The sequence below is a fragment of the Dermacentor variabilis genome, chromosome 6, assembly GCF_050947875.1.
Source record: "Dermacentor variabilis isolate Ectoservices chromosome 6, ASM5094787v1, whole genome shotgun sequence".
Taxonomy (NCBI): Eukaryota; Metazoa; Arthropoda; class Arachnida; order Ixodida; family Ixodidae; genus Dermacentor; species Dermacentor variabilis.
In genome coordinates, this window is record NC_134573.1 from 103,970,124 (window position 1) to 103,990,911 (window position 20,788).

Below are 20,788 nucleotides of genomic sequence, written 5' to 3' on the forward strand. Positions count from 1 at the left end.
CCATGAGCTTAGCCACACACGACGTCAGTGATATAGGACGAGACGAGGCTAAGTCTGTGATTTCTTTGCCGGGCTTCAGCACTGGGACAACACAAGCAACCTTCCATGAAGGAGGAACGTCGCCAGTCTCCCACACTCGATTGAGATAGCTTAGGAGCATCTTCCGGTGTTCCAGAGGTAGGTTCTGCATCATCTGGTTGGTGATGCCGTCAGGACCTGGTGCACATCGACGCCGCAGGCTGCTGAGTGCTGTCTGTAGCTCTCGGAAGTGTAAACGGGGCGTCCATCACAGACGTAGATGTTGCAGGCAGAGCGCAGGGATTAACTGCTGAACTTGCACTTACAAAGGCAGCTGCAAATTCCTCTGCCAAGCACACGAGAGGTTTCTGTTTGCGCAGTGCAAGCGCTTCGAAAGGTCTACTAGGACGAGAATCACCAGCAAGACTGCCAATGACTCGCCAAATTCTCGTCATCGGTGAGAAAACCGTCAAGCTAGCGCAAAAGGACGCCCACTGCGACCTATAGAGCTTGTTCGTATGGCGTGGAATGGCAGAGCTAAGCCTATTGAAGGTCGTTTTCAAGGATCTGTCGTCCTTCTTCCGCATCAGTTGTCGCGCCGCCCTTCTGCGTGCTGCGCAAAGGTTCCTGAGTTTTAAATCCGGAGTCGGAAAATGATTAGGCACCTTGAGCGCTGTGGTAGCAGCCATCTTACCAGAAATCATTTTGTCTGTCACATCACCAGAAACACATGCAAGTTGCTCCCTGTATTTGTGCCAATTAACAACATGGCTAATTTTACAGCAGCGCATATGGAAGTCGGCGGTAAACACTAAAATTGGATAGTGATCACTTCCCATGCGGTCAGGTGCAGTTGACCACTTCAGGCGGACGTCAGATGAATGCAAGATTAGGTCTATAGATGTGCCTGAGGCTGGAGGCCGGAAGAAAGTGGGACTTCCGTCATTGGCCACGCACAGGTCCAAACTGTCGATAACTTCTACAAGTTTGCGTCCGCGGGAATCTGTGTTCCTGTCACCCCAAACAGAGTGATGGGCGTTGAAGTCCCCACAGATAATTCGGGGCGCTGGGCAACGATCACAAAACTGCTGGAGAAACAAGTCCATTGCTACCTTTTTCCGCGGAGACGCGTATACGGAGGCAACAGAAAGAGTTCGGAAGCCAAGCCGTATCCTCACAGCCGTTACCTCAATACTATCGGTGCAAAGATCGGTGACGTTCAAAGTCACATGAGGAATCTCTCTTCGTATGTAAAGGGCAGCACTTCCCGCGGGAAATGACTTTATGCTGCAATTCTTATGGGCGACATATCCAGTCAACGATCTCCCGCTTGGTAGGCCAGCCTCCGAGAGGGTCAATACTGGAACACACGTATCTTTCAGAAATAATTTAAGTTCTGCTAATCGACTTATAATCCCAGCGCAGTTCCAATGCATAATAAATGGCACTTTTCGGTGATATTTAGTTGCACGAGGTTGAAGAAGACTAGCCATATTATAAGGTAAAGGTCGCTGCGAAGGTGGTAATCATGGACTCAAAGGAAAGAACGAGCTGTAGAAAGTTCTTCAGGGTGCCAGTCTGCATCGCTTGAAAATATGAACAAAGGACTTCAGACAAAACTCGCAGAAGGTCGGACAGGTCCTGATTTTTGAGCTCCTTATTTCGCTGTACGCACTGCCTCACAACTTCAACAAAAGTTGGGGACTGGGACCCACTCTTGACCACTGCAGCTGGTTTCTTCATCTCTTTTCAGGCGAGGAAATGTCCTTCATGTTGTCGAGTCTGGCTGTGATCTGGTCGCTGAGAATCTTGGACATTTTTTGCTGCAGCAGATCGAACAACCGACTCACCCACAGAGGACTTTGCCGTCTTGCTAGGCTCAGGTCGCTCACTGACGTTGCTGGTTACCACGCTACGAACTTCGGACTCTAACGCAGGGAACTCAACTTCCGAATCTAACGCCGGGAACTCGTCACTTCCAGGTATCGGCTTCTCAATAGGTTGTGGTTTGGGACCACTAATGAAGGACAATAGGCGGTGTAAGGCGCTTACACGGAAGGGGCCGCCACCGAAACTCGCTGGATGGTCACCACCACAATTAGCACAAGCAAAACCTGCCTTGTAGGCTTTGTAATGGTGGGCGCCACCGCATCGTTTGCAACGTTGATCTTTGATGCAAACTTTTGCCACATGCCCAAAGCGTTGGCACCTAAAGCATCGGGGAGTAGGTTCAACGAACTCTTTGACTGCATGCTTGGTAAAACCGAGGTCAATTTTTTCGGGGTGCTCGGTGTTGGGAGCAAACGTTATCACAACAGAGCTAGTAGGTTTCGCTGCCCATTCTTTTTCTTGAGTCTCCACCCGGCGCATCAGACGTTTCACGTGCAGAACACCTTGCGGTTTCAAGTAGTCAAGAAGGTCGCTTTCCGAATACCACACTGGTACTCCCCTAATAACACATGTGTTAGTCATGTAGGAGTGGGGCAGCCGGGCTTTAACTCTTATGTCACCAATCTGAGAGCACCGGAGAAGAATGTCAACTTGCTCTTCCGTTGCGATATCTAAATAAAGAGCACCATGCGTTGTGAAGCGGTTGCGAATCGGGGCAGATCCCAGCCGTACTTTAATGGCTTCGAAGAGACTGATAGGGTTCCGCTCTCTCAAATCAACACCTTTCTCTGTTGGCAAAACTACCACTGGGCTTTCGACCTTTCTTTGCTTCCGATGACTCACCACCTTGAAGCCGTCGCTGTCCACTTCCGCCATATCAGCCACTTCCACGTAAGGGTCGACGATAGTTGAGTCGTCCCCACTGGGCGATGATGACGCACTGGACCGCTTATCGTCCTTGATGTCTGGCAGCTCCACACCTTGCGAGGCCATGGCCGCCTCCGCCACGCTGGCTTCTTTCGGATGGCGCTGTCCCTTTAAAGATGCAGGCGCCGGAGCAGCCGTACCCTTCCCATAGGGACAGTACCGCCTTAAAGATGCGGCCGTCTTCCAAGGATATAAATAACTCACTTAATGAATAGCAAAACCTATGGAAAAATTACAGAGCTGAGGTGACAACCGATCGAACAGCGTCGTCTTCCTCTTCACTTCCCAAAAATCGTAGCTGCGATAAACGCAGTTTATATCGCAGTGTATATTGCAGTGTAATATCGCACCATGTGGACCGGGCTTAAGAAAAAAAAGATTGCTAGGGCAACAGAGAGACGCCTGAGTTTTATCTCGGCGGCCTCCCATGCATATATAGATTTATATAGATACTTATAGAAGTGTATAGAAACGATATGCTTGCAGCTGGGGGAGAACCGATCGCCGTTTTAGCTCTGTTGTCCTCATCCGTTTATCTACTTTCACTGCGCTAGCTAGGACCTACCAAAACCCTCTCCACTTCGGCGCGCTTCTCGCCTGTTGTTAGATAATTCGATAAGAAAAACCTGCCAAAGTAGGCAATGCTATTTGCTTTCAAAGCAAACAAAAGTGACCTTCTATATACGAGGACAGCGTTTCAGTGGGCTGTTCAAAGATGCTGCGGGTCACCGTCCGATGCTTGCGTCGGCGGTTACGTAAATATGACTTCAGGAGACTAGGATCAAGTCAGAATGGAATGTTTTTACGTCAGACGGCCCCAAGCCCTTTGGGCGACTATACCGTGTTTTACGAAATGTGTCCCTAATTCCTTAAAAAATAGGAAATATGGCATTATAAATTTTTTTGTCTTGATTGCTTCTACCATAGAGTCATACATGTGAAAGTGACTGGATAAAGTATTTAAACAAGAAACAAATCCCACTAATTAGCTTTTTAAGCAAATGAGCCATGCGACGGGTCCCAATGGAAGACGTATAGCATGCATCCGAGGAACTGTTTCCAGAAATGAAAGTTAACGCTGCCATTTCTTTTTTTTTTTTTTTTACAACGCAGTGAATCCCAGCCAATTTCACACGGAAAAGGGGAACTGAACAGCTGATCAACAGGCGCAACTGGACCGCCCCTTGTAGACGCCTATGAGCGACGTGATCGATTGTGCCTCACAGGTGGGCGAGCACCAAGCAAGCGTTTTTATCAAGCGGCGATCTCAGTTGCTTAATGCTCGCCTACTGCCATACTCTATTTGTCATCGTTTAACTTAACATTTTTTTGTGATCCGTCATCCTGACATTTATTTCTCGCCTCTTCTGCTTACTATCTTCCATGTCGATGTTTCGGTACCCCTTTTTCTTAAAGATTACAGACAGGCGTTGTGCTCGTTCCAGTGCGAGTTACCCAGCCTGCTTGTTCCCCCTTTTTTTTTTCCTCTTTGTGAATTATTTGTGTGATTTCAGACCAAATATTAATAATTTCGGCTTCGACCAAATGGTGTGAATGCGTCGGCTCTATATCCTCCCGTTCAACGGCGAGTAGCCTCTCCTTCTCGGCGGCATCCTTTATTCAGCAAGGGAATGGCCACGTGGGCTGTACCCTTCGCTGGACCAGAAGGCAGACCTGAACCAGCACATGGGTAGAAGGTTCACCTAGGACATCTGATCTACCTACAGTGGGGCAGGTTCATGCACCATGAACAAACTAGTACAGTCGAGCCCGATTATAATGAACAAGCTTACGCGACAAAAAATAGTTCGATATATTGGGAAATGCAGCATGTCAAAACTCGGTCATAACGCACTTAACCGACCGTTTGTGGTGCGTTCGTTATATGCGAATTTGTTATCTCCAGCGGCCAAAAGAAGCATGCGAGGAAATCCTTTATCTAAAAAAAGAAGATAAGCTGCGCGCAGTAGGCAGTAATATTTACCTTTGCCTTCAATTAACTGTCATATCGCTCAGCATAGCGCACTCGATGCTCGAGACTTCTATAGGGCAGCTTCAGTCCACTTCCATCTTTGCAGCCTTCCCATATGCTTCTGATGCACTTCTGGTACGCTTGCGATCATTCTCGCGCAGACTTGTTCAAAAATAGAAAAGAACGAAAAAAAAAAGAACGAAAGGTTGCGCAGAAACCAATGACGATGATCGTCAATATGCGAGCAAATGACCGCGAACGCTGCGAAAAGCTGTCCGCTGTATTAAAGGAAGTGATGCGCTTGAAGGCGCACATTTGTTGAAGCGAGGTTCTGCGGGCAGCGCCTGTTGCTTCAGTGCGTAATTGCGTAGAGAACAGAGCCGTTAACCAGCACACCCTGAAGGCACGCACGTCTCGAACAGCGGCGATGGGCAACGTGCAGCGACGAATGAGCCTCGACGGTTGCGCAATAGTGCGAGCCGGAGGGAATCGGCGCCTTTTTTTTTACCGTCAGGGAAAGTCCAACCAGTGTTCCACTATCAAGATAGCCACCGGCCAACACGAGAACGTGCGGAAGAGCCAAATAAATTAAATTGAATTCTGGGGTTTCGCGTGACGAAACCATAATCTGATTATGATCGAGGCAAGCCGTATGGTGGCGGGGCTTCGGATTAATTTTGAGCTCAAGGTTTTCTTTAAGGTAAGTCCAGTGCACGGTACACGGGTGTTTCTGAAATTCTGCATTTCGAATGCGGCCGTCGTGGCCGCGATCGAACCCGCGACCTCGAGCTCTGCAGCGGTAAGCCACAGCTACTCGGCTCCCGCGACGGGTAGAGAGCCAAACAAAGCTGTTGATCTTAAAACCCGTAACTCGGTGACTTACCAGCGGTTTTGTGGCTGCCGGCGGTGGACGCGCCGATTTCGGTGTGTGTGATGTATTACCACTTCTTTACAAGCAAGTCATTTTACGCGAGTGTTGGTCAGTAAATTTCGGGTGCTTGGTTTGTGCTGGTTTAACTGAAAAAAGAAAAGCAAACGACAGGTATAGAAGAGCACAAGCACTACAGTCCATTGGAAAATTTAAATGTAGGATACAAAAAAAAAAAAAAAAGTAGCAGAGCGTGGTTTCGATCCACGGACCTCTGGGTTATGGGCCCAGCACGCTTCCACTGCGCCACTCTGCTGAGCACGTTTTGCTTAATATGTAGTAGCCATTTGACCGTGGAGTCCACATCGGTGTCGCTCGTGCAGATTGATCAGAGTCGACCAGAGTCGTCCAGGCAAGGACGACGTGAACCGGTCGCTAATGGCGTCCGCCTGCCGCTGCTCCATCAGAAAGGAGAGAGAGAGAAAAAAAAAGGTTACGAAAGCAGATTCGTAGTCTCGTCGAACAACCTGTGGCAGTTCTTGTGATATAGCTACAGGGCCATGCTATGCGTCCGTGGCGTCAGCATCTATGCAGCTAAATTCGCCTCGTCTTTTTTTTTTTTTCAGCTGTCACCTTCATTTTCCTTTCTTTCGTATTAATAAAGGATATGTTTTGTACTCAGAAACTATCACCTAATTTCTGTACACTTCTGTAATCCACTTGAATAAAATATGGTTAGAAGGATTTGAAGATGTCTCCCTGCCCCCCCAAAAAAGTAACACAATGTCAATATGTCAGACTTCTTGAAAAGATCTAATCCGCAAAACCAACCGTGCTATTACGATAAAAACGTATTTTACAAAATACTGGATCATATAAATTCATTCTTTCGCGATATTTGTACATTTGATTTAGTAATTAAATCACTATACGGTGACTCATTCATGTAGCAACACTTACCTGCACTAAAGCATACTGTGTGAGCAATGTCAATGTTACTTTCTCATTATTTTCTTATTTGTATGCAATTCCGCCGTCAAATGCATTGCGTATTTGTTTATGACTGCAGGTACGATGGGGGATTGCTCTAATAGTCTTTGGGGCAGCCTATTCAAGGAATGCGCAAATGACATTTTAGACATTTTTTTCATTTTTTTTTTTGCGTAAGATGATGTTACTGGACCTTGAAACCCTAAAAAAACACCGGCAAACCTGAGAGCGTCCTAAATAATTTATTGCAATGACTTCTTTATAAGTCAATTTACCGCACATACCACTGTCGCTTATGCAAATGTCTTATGTATATTGTGGACGGGTAATTTACTAATACAGCTAAATTTTATTCTTGTCGTTAGTGTCCTTACCAAGAGAAGCTAAAGAGAAAGGCTAAATAAGTTAGGCCGTTAAGTTATTATTCAAAAACACTCCTTTCGTTCGTTTAGTTGCAAATGATTTGTAGTTTAAGTAAATGAAGGCAACGCTTTCTTATGTTGAATTTCGCGTCGTCACCGCAGCATCGCCATTTCATTTTGGCACGTGGCGGATTTTTGTATCACTTCTTCTTATTTGGGAAGTTTTAGCGCGCAGAACAAGTTGTCAAATTTGGCTATGCGCTGACGTTTTGCACTCAGAAAGAAATGTAACTATCTTGGAATTATGTTGTAATGCGCGCTTTAGATGCTCAGAAAAGTGTCACTCAGATCCGGTTGAGCTAACGTATTGGGTTGCGTTTGTTCCTGTGACCGTCGTTACGAATTGCAAGTTAAATTGATTTATCGTGCCGTTTTCGAAGCATGCATGAAATAATGTCACGTTGAGTGGACTGCCATTTTCGCAGCTGTCCTAACACTTTCAACTCTTCAAAAGAGAGCAAACAGATTGGCTGCATGCTGCATCTATTTGCAGGATCCATACGCGCAAGTTTACGTAGTCTTTGGTATGGATACAATCTAGAAAAGAGTGCAGTGGATCAACTGTAAGAAAGAAAAATGTAACTCCATCGACCCGTTAGAACAAGCCATGACAACCACAAACACTTCAGGGAAGGGTTTCGGCACTCGGCTTTAATGAAGTTGAAGATCAGTCCACGCGTAACAGAAATCTAATCTTCCGCTGTATTCCCGAGTGCAGTCAACCGTGAGAAGAGCCCGAGATGCAGATTAGACTCTTTTTAAACGACGCGCATCCCCCACAGCTTGAGTGAGTGATTGAACGCACACACCGCACAGGCCCCTTTTGACGTCACAGATGCGGCCCAATAGCCGAATAAGCGTTCAAACTCCTGACTAGAAGTTTAAAGATGATGAACTGTCCCTGAGAAGCAAATTTAAAGAAAAAAAATATTAATCTCAGTAAAGATGTCTCACAGCCACCCGAGAGGTGCGTGAAAAGTTAACAAACTGTACAGGGTGGCCCAACTGTCATGCACCAAGATTTAAATATATGTAACCGTCACGTAGCTGGACAGAAACAAAGTGATGTTCTTGCCGTCGATTGTAGATAGAACATGTGCATATTCTTTTGCATTCAGCCTAATTACATAGTTAGTCTTAATAAATTAGAATAATAAAGTCTAATAAGGTCTTAATAAATAAACTTAGACACTGTTTTCGTGAAAGTATCAAAACAAAAATTATTTAGGAAGGCCACAGTGACACGTCTATACGGTCCACGTTGCGACTGGTTCCCCGTCCTTGCCGCATGTGCGTTGTCGCGCAGAAGTTCAGCCCTCCAAACATCGAAAAATCGCACGCACGAAGGGTCCGACAGCCCATTTGCCGCCACTGCGGATTCGAAAGTGTGAAGACGCAGTCAAAGTCACACTATGTAAAATTTTGCTCGCCAATGCGACTAAAATAAAAAGCGGGGTAAAGGGGAGAGTAATGTCATTTTGTATTATTCGTTATAGCTCGGTAGCCTCGTAATATTACAAATAAAGTATTACCCTGTTTGTGTTGAGTATCAAATGATCTCACTCGCACGTTCGTATAATTTCCGCACAGTGAAAACACCGCGTGGCGTTGCCCCTTTTGCAAGAGAAGTTCTCGTAAATTTTGCAACTCAGTGCATTAAACTACCGTGTTGAACAGCAGGATATGCAGACGCGCTGCACGTTTTAGCGTGAGAAAAGTTAGTGAACTAGATACTGAGCGAAAGAAAGAAAGAAAGAAAGAAAGAAAGAAAGAAAGAAAGAAAGAAAGAAAGAAAGAAAGAAAGAAAGCCCGGGCAAGCTCGACGCCAAAAATTACGCCCCGAAAAATGTCGGTGAATGTTCATCTGGAAAAATATATTCACCTGAAAAGAAAAATAACTTTCGGGTAGAAATAAAAAACAAGTAGGCCGAATTGTGGGAAGTTAAAAGCCACACCTTACTACTGTTTTAATTATGATGTTCCTTACATAAATATTGCTACCGTTGCAAGTATGTTGACTATTCTGTCCATAAATTACCCTCAATATCTCCTCCGAAGTGTATTTTTTCATAATTCCCTGGCAAGGCAAACTGATTTATTACTTCACTTAAACCACAAGTAACGCGGTTTTCGCAATGTACTTCGCGTCGCCAATAGTATTTTTTGGCCCCAATGTACGACACCATTTGCCTGTCTACGACTATATTTTCGCCAAGTCTGTGAAAAAAAAATATTATTAAGATTAAAAAAAAAAAGATATAATAGCGCAGGCGAAAGTAACACGGTATAACAGACTCGCCATAAGCTAGGTATTTCTATGTGAACTGAAATGCAGCCTGCAAGAATGCTGCGAAATTACTACCTTTCCTTAAAAAGAAATGCGCTACTTTCCCAATCACTCAGAGAAGCGGCAGCATAATTGAAGATTTAACACCCTAATAAAATATACAATGCGCAGTCGACAGGATTCGTACCTGTGCGGGGAGACCCCAATGGATTTCTAGTCCATCGCCTTAACCACTCGGCCACGACTGCTGCACCCTGTTGCGTTTCGCCTGCGACACGTGGTTTTGCCGGCGCGACTGCGGCGGGCGGCAGACATTTTGGCCCGATCGTCGTCGCCGCAACACTCATCGCCAGGTGTTTCCAGGCGCGTCTGCGGCGATGCGACCGCCTAGGGATCCTCCTCGCATTCCAGTCATTGTGCCCGAAACAGGCGATGCCAAAGCAGGGATCTCATTCCAGTTATTGGGCCCGAAACAGGCGATGCCAAAGCAGGGATCTCGTTCCAGTCATTGTGCCCGAAACAGGCGATGCCAAAGCAGGGATCTCATTCCAGTTATTGGGCCCGAAACAGGCGATGCCAAAGCAGGGATCTCGTTCCAGTCATTGTGCCCGAAACAGGCGATGCCAAAGCAGGGACCAGCCTCTCATTACAGTCATTGTGTCCGACCGGCAGCGCCACGACAGGGTGCTACGAGATCGTGCGCAGCGCCACGACAGAGTGCTACGAGATCGTGCGCAGCGCCACGACAGAGTGCTACGAGATCGTGCGCAGCGCCACGACAGGGTGCTACGAGATCGTGCGCAGCGCCACGACAGGGTGCTACGAGATCGTGCGCAGCGCCACGACAGTGTGCGTCACCATTAGCCCATTGTACATTCACGTGCTCGTCTTTTGAGGGGTTCCTTCTTGCCCTCAACTGCGAGAGTATAAAAACAGCTGCCCCCGGACGCCAAAAGGAGGGCTCCGATTTCTTCTGTTGAGTGAAGTGCTCTCCCGTCTCTCTACTTCGGTCAACCTGACCGCCAACTCTTTGCGATGTTAAAATAAACAAGTTGTTTCGTTGTTACCAGTCGACTCATGCTTTGCCGGGACCTTCGGATGCTTCCAGTTGTACCCCAGGCCGCCAGGCCAACGCTACCCTTGGGGCTTGCGACCCAGGTACAACCACGGGCGTCAGCGCCGAGTTCCCAACAGATCGTACCAGCAGTCGGATCCAAACATCTGGTTGGCAGCGGTGAGATCGCCTACGACTTCAAACAACGGTCTGCCAGCGGCGAGATCGCGACAACGGAGGCCAGCAGCAAAGAGATGCAGTTGACAGTATGCTGAGCAGCTCAACGACGATCCGGGAGCAGTGCAACGAGCCCTGTGTGACGACTGGTTGCCTGCAGCGGAACGACTGCGCGGAATTCCTGCCTGCGAGGTTTGGTGAGTGCGGGACTTTCTTCTTCTGAGCTTTGCCAGGCTTTTGTTAGTGTCAGAAACAGAGCTGGTAATTGTGGTTGTCGTTGCTGCCGGGTTAGTTTGCGGCAAGACAATAGTAAGCAGTAGAGAAAGCAGCATTCAGAGCAGCCATGGATTTGAAGTCGTTGCGCAAACCGAAATTGTTGGAGCTTGCAAGAGAGTTGGGTCTGGATGTCTCGGACAAACTCAGAAAACCAGAACTGCTAAAGGCTATTCTTGAGTTAGAGGCTGAGGATGACGAGCTGTCGGAATGCCTTGAGACTATTGAAGAGAGGGAGACTGCAAAAGAAAAAGAAGAGCGTGAACGTAAAGAACAGAAAGAGCGAGAGCAACAAGAGCGTGACCGTCAACACGCTTTGGAAATGAAGCGTCTTGAGGTAGAGATGGAACGCGCTCGTAATGGAAGTCAGGCACACGGTGCAGGAGAACGAGTATTGTTCAAAATGACTGACCTGATGCGGCCGTTTAAGCTTGGAGAGGACATTGGTTTGTTCCTGGTTAACTTTGAGCGAACGTGCGAGAAGCAGGGGTTCTCTCGGGAAACGTGGCCACAGCGCTTGCTCACTTTGTTACCCGGCGAGGCGGCCGACGTAGTCGCTCGCTTGGATAGAGAGGAGGCAGAGGATTTCGACAAAGTAAAATCGAGTCTGCTAAAAAAGTACCGGCTGTCTGCGGAGGCGTTCCGTCGGAAGTTTCGGGAAAATGAGAAAGGCAAAAGTGAGTCATATACAGAGTTTGCGTATAGGCTTATGTCGAACATGCAGGAGTGGCTCAAAGAAGAGAAAGCGTTTGGTGACCACGATAAAGTTCTGCAGTGCTTCGGGCTAGAACAGTTTTATAGTCGGTTACCGGAGAACGTGCGATACTGGGTCTTGGATAGGCCAGACGTGAGTACGGTGGCTAGAGCCGCTGAGCTAGCCGAGGAGTTTGTGACGCGTCGAGCTCGCGGAGCTAAGGACGGTCAAAAGGGTGAATTTGGCTCGAAGTTTGAGAGGCCGAAGTTCACACCCAGGAGATTAAAGGGGGACACGCGTAGTGAGGATGCGAGCGAAAGCAGTCCGACCAAACGTAAAGAGACGGCGGCAGCCAAACGCAGAAAGCGGTTCGAGATGAGGCGAGCGCGCTTGTGTTATACGTGCCAGAAGCCGGGTCACTTTGCGGCGCAGTGTCCGGAAACAACACCAAAAGTTGTGTTTTTTTCAATAGGCAGCACTGACGAGAACATGAAGCTTCTCGAGCCTTACATGCGAGACCTCCTCGTGAACGGGAAAGAGTGCCGAGTGCTTCGCGATTCCGCAGCTACGATGGATGTAGTTCACCCGTCTTACGTAGAACCCCATATGTTCACGGGCGAGTGCGCGTGGATCAAGCAAGCCGTGGAAGCTCATAGCGTGTGTCTGCCAGTAGCAAAGGTGCTTATTGAAGGACCTTTCGGAGCGCTTGAGACAGAGGCGGCAGTGTCATCTATGCTGCCACCCCAGTACCCGTACCTATTTTCAAACAGGTCCGATCACCTCCTGCGCGAGAAGGGGCTTTTGTTTGGTGAAGCTAGTGTTCAGGCCTTAACCAGATCGAAGGTTCGGGAGCTCGCTGCAAAGGCGGTAGTTGCGGGGCCGACGTTATCAAACAACGAAAAAGGGTCAGAGGCGCAGCAAGCTGATATTCCGAGCACGCCCGAACTGAATAAACTTGAGTCTGTAACGTTAAAGGCGCCAGATACTGGAGAGGAAACGCCCGACGCGGGAAAGTTAGAAGAGCTATCTACTGATTTGCTTATCGCGCCTACGTCAGACGGACTTGATAGGTTGCTAAAAGTCAGCCGGTCGGCTTTGATAGCCGAGCAAAAAAAGGATGGCAGCCTGGAAAACGTGCGCTGCAATGTCAAGGAAGGTATCGCCAGGAAAACTGCGCGTTTTGTGGAAAGGGGTGGAGTCCTGTACCGGAAGTATCTAGACCGCAGAGGAGTGGAGTTCGATCAGCTGGTCGTGCCTCAATGCTATCGTCAGGATCTGTTGCGCTTGTCACACGGGGGTTCGTGGTCCGGACACCTAGGAGTTAAGAAAACTAAGGACCGTCTCTTGCAAGAGTACTATTGGCCAGGGTGTTTTCGGGACGCAGACCATTTCGTGAGGACATGTGACACTTGTCAGCGGGTGGGCAAACCAGGGGACAAATCGAGGGCGCCGTTGAAATTGGTACCTATCATTACGGAGCCTTTTAGACGGCTCGTTATTGATACAGTGGGACCTCTGCCGGTAACAGCCACGGGGTACAGACACATTTTGACTGTGATCTGCCCAGCGACAAAGTTCCCTGAAGCAGTGCCGCTTAAAGAACTCAGCTCAGTTGAGATAGTTAATGCACTACTGTCCATATTTGCGCGAGTTGGTTTTCCTGCAGAAATTCAATCAGATCAGGGCACAGTGTTTACTAGCGCTTTGACGACAACTTTTCTCGAAAGGTGTGGGGTAAAGCTGCTACACAGCTCAGTGTACCACCCACAGTCGAATTCCGTTGAGAAGCTCCACTCCGTCATGAAGCGCGTGTTGAGAGCGTTGTGTTTTGAACATCGAACTGACTGGGAGCTGTGTCTGCCTGGGGTGATGTTTGCTTTAAGGACCGCGCCGCATGCGGCTACGGGGTTTTCGCCAGCTGAACTGGTGTACGGTCGCTCGCTTCGATCTCCGCTTCGCATGCTTCGAGAATCGTGGGAAGGTAGGGGCGACGACCCAGTCGTGGTGGAGTACGTACTTAAGCTCCTCGAACGCTTAAGAAGGGCACAGGAGTTGTCAGGTGAAGCAATGGCAAAGGCCCAGCAGAGGGCCAAGGTTTATTATGATCGGACAGCCAGGGCCCGTCGTTTTGAGGTTGGCGATGAGGTCATGATATTGCGCACATCGCTAAACAACAAACTAGACGTGCAGTGGGAGGGCCCAGCGCGAATTGTTCAGAAACTGTCGGACGTTAACTACGTGGTAAGTCTGCCAGGAAAGCGGAAAGCACAGCAAGTTTACCACTGTAATCTGCTCAAACCTTATAGACAAAGGGAAGCAGTGGTGTGCCTGATGGTAAACGTTCCTGAAGAGCTTCCGGTCGAGCTTCCGGGACTAGGCTCAGTGACGAACAGGGAAGACACCGGTCAAGTCATTAGTGACCTTATCAGTAAAGCACCGCTGTCGCCTGAGCAGAAAACCGAACTACACCAGCTATTACAAGAGTTTCAAGGTCTGTTCTCTGAGAGGCCTGGTAGGACTTCGGTACTTACTCATGATATAGAACTTACCTCCCCAGAGCCAGTACGATCCAAGGCGTATCGGGTGTCACCCCGCCAGAGCGATATTATGGAGGCTGAGGTAAAGAAAATGCTACAGCTCGGTGTTATTGAGGCAGGTGAGAGTGATTATACCTCCCCTTTGATTTTAGTTGAGGTACCGGGCAAGGAACCTCGTCCTTGCGTCGACTACCGCAGGCTTAATTCCATCACTAAGGATCAAATTTATCCGATCCCTAACATCGAGGAGCGCCTTGAGAAAGTTAGTAGCGCTCAGTTTATTTCCACCCTAGATCTTGTCAGGGGTTATTGGCAGGTTCCACTTACAGAAGAGGCTAGTAGGTATGCGGCGTTCATTTCACCAATGGGAACATTCCGTCCTAAAGTGTTGAGTTTTGGTTTGAAGAACGCGCCATACTGTTTTTCAAGTCTCATGGATAAAGTGTTGCGGGGACAGCAAGAATTCGCTTTACCGTATCTAGACGACGTAGCGATATTCTCCGCATCCTGGTCGGAGCATATGACACACTTGCGGGCAGTGCTAACCCGCCTGCGCGAAGCGGGCTTGACAGTCAAGGCTCCTAAGTGCCAGATAGCACAGGCCGAGGTTGTCTACCTCGGTCACGTGATTGGTCAGGGTCGTCGCCGCCCCTCTGAAATAAAAGTGGCCGCTGTGCGAGACTTTCCGCAACCGCGCACAAAGACCGATATTCGGTCGTTCTTAGGTGTCGCCGGCTACTATCAGAGGTACATCCCTAGGTACTCTGATATCGCGGCTCCCCTGACGGATGCTCTAAGAAAGACAGAGCCTCAAACAGTCGTCTGGGACGAGACCAAGGAAAGAGCTTTTAGCGCCCTAAAGAGTGCCCTAACAAGCCAGCCTGTGCTACGATCGCCAGACTATACAAAAGGGTTCATTGTTCAGTGCGATGCTAGTGAGCGAGGCATGGGCGTTGTACTGTGCCAACGGGAAAATGGAGAAGTAGAACACCCCGTCCTGTATGCTAGTCGTAAGCTGACCAGTCGTGAGCAGGCGTATAGCGCCACCGAGAAAGAGTGTGCGTGTCTCGTGTGGGCCGTTCAGAAATTGTCATGCTATCTAGCCGGCTCGAGGTTTATCATTGAGACGGATCACTGCCCTCTCCAATGGCTGCAGACCATCTCTCCCAAAAATGGCCGCCTCCTGCGCTGGAGCCTCGCTTTACAACAATATTCCTTTGAGGTGCGTTACAAAAAGGGGAGTCTCAACGGTAACGCCGATGGCTTAAGTCGAAGCCCCTAACGTAGGAATCAGCCTCAAAATTGTTTGTTACTGATGTTTTTCTTCCTGAGGCAGGATTTTTTTTTAACATATTGCTTTTGTTTAGTGTTTCAAAGTGATGATATGCTTTCTAGTGCAATTTTTCAATTTGTGGACGCGTTCTGAGTGATGCTAGACTACTGTAAGGAACTAGGCAGTGGTCTAAAAAGGGGAAAGAGCCTGGCAGGGCTTAGTGAGGGTTGTGCCGTGCTTGCTGACTGAGCGGTTGAGTTTTCAGCGTAGTTCTAACGCTTGCCGGGAACGAGAACAAAAATGTGAACTCTCCCGAAGTCACTTTGCAGTGTCCCGTGCGAACCTGAACGAGAGAACGAGGCCTTCTCTGTGCGCTGCGCTCAAGAAACGTCAAGGGACGCCCGACTTCGGTTATGAGCATCATCGAGCGACATCCCTCCGGACAGCGGATGCAGTCCCCTGTCCATCGGGATCTCCTTCCCCCGGCGGGGCGGTCTGTTGCGTTTCGCCTGCGACACGTGGTTTTGCCGGCGCGACTGCGGCGGGCGGCAGACATTTTGGCCCGATCGTCGTCGCCGCAACACTCATCGCCAGGTGTTTCCAGGCGCGTCTGCGGCGATGCGACCGCCTAGGGATCCTCCTCGCATTCCAGTCATTGTGCCCGAAACAGGCGATGCCAAAGCAGGGATCTCATTCCAGTTATTGGGCCCGAAACAGGCGATGCCAAAGCAGGGATCTCGTTCCAGTCATTGTGCCCGAAACAGGCGATGCCAAAGCAGGGATCTCATTCCAGTTATTGGGCCCGAAACAGGCGATGCCAAAGCAGGGATCTCGTTCCAGTCATTGTGCCCGAAACAGGCGATGCCAAAGCAGGGACCAGCCTCTCATTACAGTCATTGTGTCCGACCGGCAGCGCCACGACAGGGTGCTACGAGATCGTGCGCAGCGCCACGACAGAGTGCTACGAGATCGTGCGCAGCGCCACGACAGAGTGCTACGAGATCGTGCGCAGCGCCACGACAGGGTGCTACGAGATCGTGCGCAGCGCCACGACAGGGTGCTACGAGATCGTGCGCAGCGCCACGACAGTGTGCGTCACCATTAGCCCATTGTACATTCACGTGCTCGTCTTTTGAGGGGTTCCTTCTTGCCCTCAACTGCGAGAGTATAAAAACAGCTGCCCCCGGACGCCAAAAGGAGGGCTCCGATTTCTTCTGTTGAGTGAAGTGCTCTCCCGTCTCTCTACTTCGGTCAACCTGACCGCCAACTCTTTGCGATGTTAAAATAAACAAGTTGTTTCGTTGTTACCAGTCGACTCATGCTTTGCCGGGACCTTCGGATGCTTCCAGTTGTACCCCAGGCCGCCAGGCCAACGCTACCCTTGGGGCTTGCGACCCAGGTACAACCACGGGCGTCAGCGCCGAGTTCCCAACAGATCGTACCAGCAGTCGGATCCAAACAACCCCAAGCCAGCAGGTATTTTTAAACGCCTCGTGTTTATATGTACGGAGACTCCATGTAGCCTCTTATATGGCGAACTCCTTTGCGACGGAGTCATCTGATATGCAGAAAAACAAACGCCAGCAATTTCTGTAGCAGCGAAATAGTGCCATTTGGCAGCTGCGAATGCATTTTCCGCGCAACGATAGCTAAAGGGTGTACCCTTGACCTCATTTATCAATCTGTCTGGAACAATGGGCTTTCGTGTGCGCTACATAACAAGTGCATTAGCAAAGTAACTCACGCGGAAGTTTCCAGTCTGTGTGAACGAAGCAACGGCAACCCATGCACGGAGCCACTGTGGAATTAGCCTATTTCCACTTTATTTCAGAATTCACACCTTTAAGGTGTAAATTGTAAGGTAAGGTATACCTTACCTTACAATTCTCTAAAGCTGTATTTTTTTTCTTTTTTCTCCCTTCTTCCATTTAACCGCCGGCTTCTTGGTTCATCGCCCATTATGTAATGGCGAATGCCACAATATTTTGAGGAGCAAGCCACAATGAAACGCCGTAGGAAGCGTACGTAAGTTACTGGTTGGACTTCAAAAGTAACCCTGCAGTAATTGAATCGTCGTTGTTTTTAACGTACGGCAACCCGAAGTGATTGTGATAGAAATATAGTTCGCTTCGTATAAATCGCGACGTCATGGAGGATAGCTGAAGCACAGGCCTACACAGGCCCCCTTTAGCAGCTGCATGAGTAACAAAGAAAGAATACTCATCGCATTGACGACATGCCGTGCGAGATTGTTCTCCTACATCCGTTATCGGTTCTGGTTAATTACTTATCGGTTATCCTAAAGGAAACTGAGACTCAAGCTAGCAAGTTCCGAGAGCTGCTCCTACGTTTAAAGTACGAGAAAATATTTGAAATATCCGTGAGGTGCACTAGGGTGGGCAGGTCCGCAGGTTCTGGCACGAAGTTCAAAAGCAAGCAGTTGTAGCTTCCTTTTCTCTCGTAGCCATATGGGCCATATATTCGACCAAATGAATGTCAACGTGTTTATTGATTGCTCTGATTTATTTTGCGATTAACTTCAGAAGTGCGGGCGCCGAGGGGACCATGGGTGTGCATGTTTAGATGACTTTAAAAGATAGCGACAACTGAGTATAGGTTGTCGCTGAACATGCATTCGCGATGGATGGAAGGGTGTTATGAGCGTCTCCTTCGAAATGGGGCAGTGGGTTGCACCACCAAGTCTTTGTTTTTATTTTGCCTACTGTCCCACCTATCCACACACTCACGCACGCACGCACGCACGCACGCGCACACACACACACACACACACACACACACACACACACACACACACACACACACACACACACACACACACACACACACACAGAGAGAGAGAGAATTCCCAGCATCATCAAACTTTCTGATCCTGGGAAAGTTTCAAAAGGACTTCTTCTTGGCCAAGTTGGTGCTTAGATTTCCTAGGTATTACTTCGTGGCGCAAAATACATTTCTTGAAAAGGGACAGAAGAAAGGAAGACAGTAAAGCGCTTCACTGCCTTTCTTCTGTCCCTTTTCAAGAAATGTATTTTGCGCCACAAAGTAGTACCTGGGAAAGTTTCCTTTCTTTAACGCTGCGAGCCCGGTGCTTCCCAGTCACGAACGGCTTGCGCGTTATCAGTGTGACACAGCATTCTCAACAGGAAATTAGCGAGCGCCGAGCTTTCATGAAAGGAAACTCAAATAAGGCAGATGACGATTACACTCTAAAAAAAAAGTTTGCACCGTTTGGGGTGTATATCTGCCACGCAAGAATAATCGACATCTGCATTGATGCGTTTCCTTTCTTGAAAACGCCGCTCCCGCTACTTTCCCGTCGGGAATGCTATGTCATGCTGATAACGCGCATGCCGTTCGTCACTGGAAAGTACCGGGCTCGCAGCGTTAAAGAAAGGAAACGCATCAAGGCAGATGACGATTATCGTTGTGTGGCAGATATACACTCTAAAGGGCGCAAACTTTTTTAGGGTGTATCGTTGTGGGACAAGTATACACCCCAAAGGGTGCAACCGTTTTAAGAGTGAAGCTTTAGCTCGGGCCCAACTCCGACATGGCCTATTAGGATACATGTAAAACGCAAAAACGTTATTCTGAGATAACCCCTGGACCGATTTTAATGAAATTTAGGCATTTGAGAGAGAGAGTTAAATTCTAGTGACTGTTGCAAGCGGAATTTAGACTTAGGGCCTCGGTTTTTTTTTATATTTTAAAAAATTCGAAAAATTGAAAAAATATAGAAGGACGAAGTTTACAAATTAATAAGTCTGCATCAAGAAAAGGTATCACGGTTCTGTAAAAGGTATTCATTAGATCATTGAAAGCGGGCAAATACGATATGTCATTTTATATCTTCCGTGAATTTGTTACGTTGTGTACAAAGGTTCTGCAAAAGCTGTTCTAAATTATAAAATTTTTTTGAAATTCATGTGTAACATATAAATTTTGTCCGCTTTAGACGTACTAATGGATGCATTTCACAGATTTGTGGTACCATTTTTCATTGCCGAGTTGTAAACTTGATAGTGTCGTTTTCTGAAAATGTTCTATTTTTGCCCCTTTTTAATAAAAAATTGACGACCTAAATCAAACGTTCGAAACAAACAGTCACTCGATTTTAGGTTTTTCTTTTAAATGCCACAAACTTCGCCAAATTTGGTGCAGTGGTCGCCGAGAGAAACGAATTCTCCTTTTACATGTGTTTAGATAGGAGCACAGCGTTCCCAAGAAGCCTGGACCCTGCCTCGAACAGTGCTTACTGCGAGCACGAACAAGTGCACCAATCATCAGATGCAGACTACCTTCTCACACGTAGCAGCTAACTATATAAAGAGAAAGGTACAGCCCGATTCACAAACTGCACTCTCGTTTTTTATCCGAAGACACACTAACAAGGTAACTTAAACAGTTTTTAGCCTCGTTCTATCAGTGCAATATAGGTATTTACCTTCTGAAAGCACGACACACGTTACTGCCTTCATGTTGGCGGATGCTATGTGATGCACTGCAACACGAATCACAGTACGGAGTTGCCTACGAAGGTCAACAGTCAAGTTGTCGTACCTGGAGCAGCTGGAGCAATGCCGCGAACGAGTGCTTGCACATTTCGGAGGCATTGCGCAAACACGCGCAAACAGTTTCCTTTTTTAACCTCCGGCTCAGTTCTCTTCGTATTTAAGAAAGTCTGATGCGGCTCGCTAGGCAGGCTGGACGTTTTGCAGGCACAGCGCAACGATTACCGCGGTTTGGTCGCTGCAATCCATGAGAGGGATCAAAATAAGGTAATCAGAAGCAAGGGAACATTTCCGAATCGACGAAACACCTCGGTTCTACGCCACAAGCTCGAGCACAAGTTAGGGATTACTACGACGCGTTCCTTCGTTTCTGCTTTCGCCAGCACGCGTAACGTCAGCGTGATTTCGACCTCCACGCTGCGCGCTTGCGAAACGTGTTTCTTGTCCGTGTTTTATATGCCAGGACTGTGCTCCAACCAGTGGATCGAAACGGCCACCTGAAAAACCGCACTACAATTGGGCGAGGTCTACCTATGTAGGGTGCTTCGCAAAGTGTAAAAAAGAAGGCAATGTGCTAAAGCTGAAGCCGGCCACCGCCATCTTATTAAGGGAATATATTGACGTCAGCATTTCGCGGATGATAGGACGTTTTTTTTTTCATCTTTTCTTTTTCTCACTTCCAATGGCTTTCACAAAGCCAGTTTTGGCGTAAAGATGGTTCTCGATGAGTCCGTCTGAGTCGCTGGTTTTAGGATGAAGCTTGAAGGTCTTAGAAACTTACTTGTATGGGTGATCACGATGTCATTACAAAGCCCGAAACAAGATTCTATAATTTTCCAGTTACTCTAACATTCATATTAACTGATCAAGAATA

The 20,788-nt window shown here is 48.0% G+C and overlaps 2 non-coding genes across 2 annotated transcripts; both read right to left on the bottom strand.

Moving 5' to 3' along the window:
- Positions 1-5,919: 5,919 nt before the first annotated feature.
- TRNAM-CAU (transfer RNA methionine (anticodon CAU)) lies at positions 5,920-5,991 on the bottom strand. Its single transcript has one exon. It is a non-coding gene; the product is annotated as a tRNA-Met (tRNA).
- Positions 5,992-9,540: 3,549 nt separating this feature from the next.
- Positions 9,541-9,622, bottom strand: TRNAS-AGA (transfer RNA serine (anticodon AGA)). The gene has a single exon. It is a non-coding gene; the product is annotated as a tRNA-Ser (tRNA).
- Between the last annotated feature and the right edge of the window lie 11,166 nt (positions 9,623-20,788).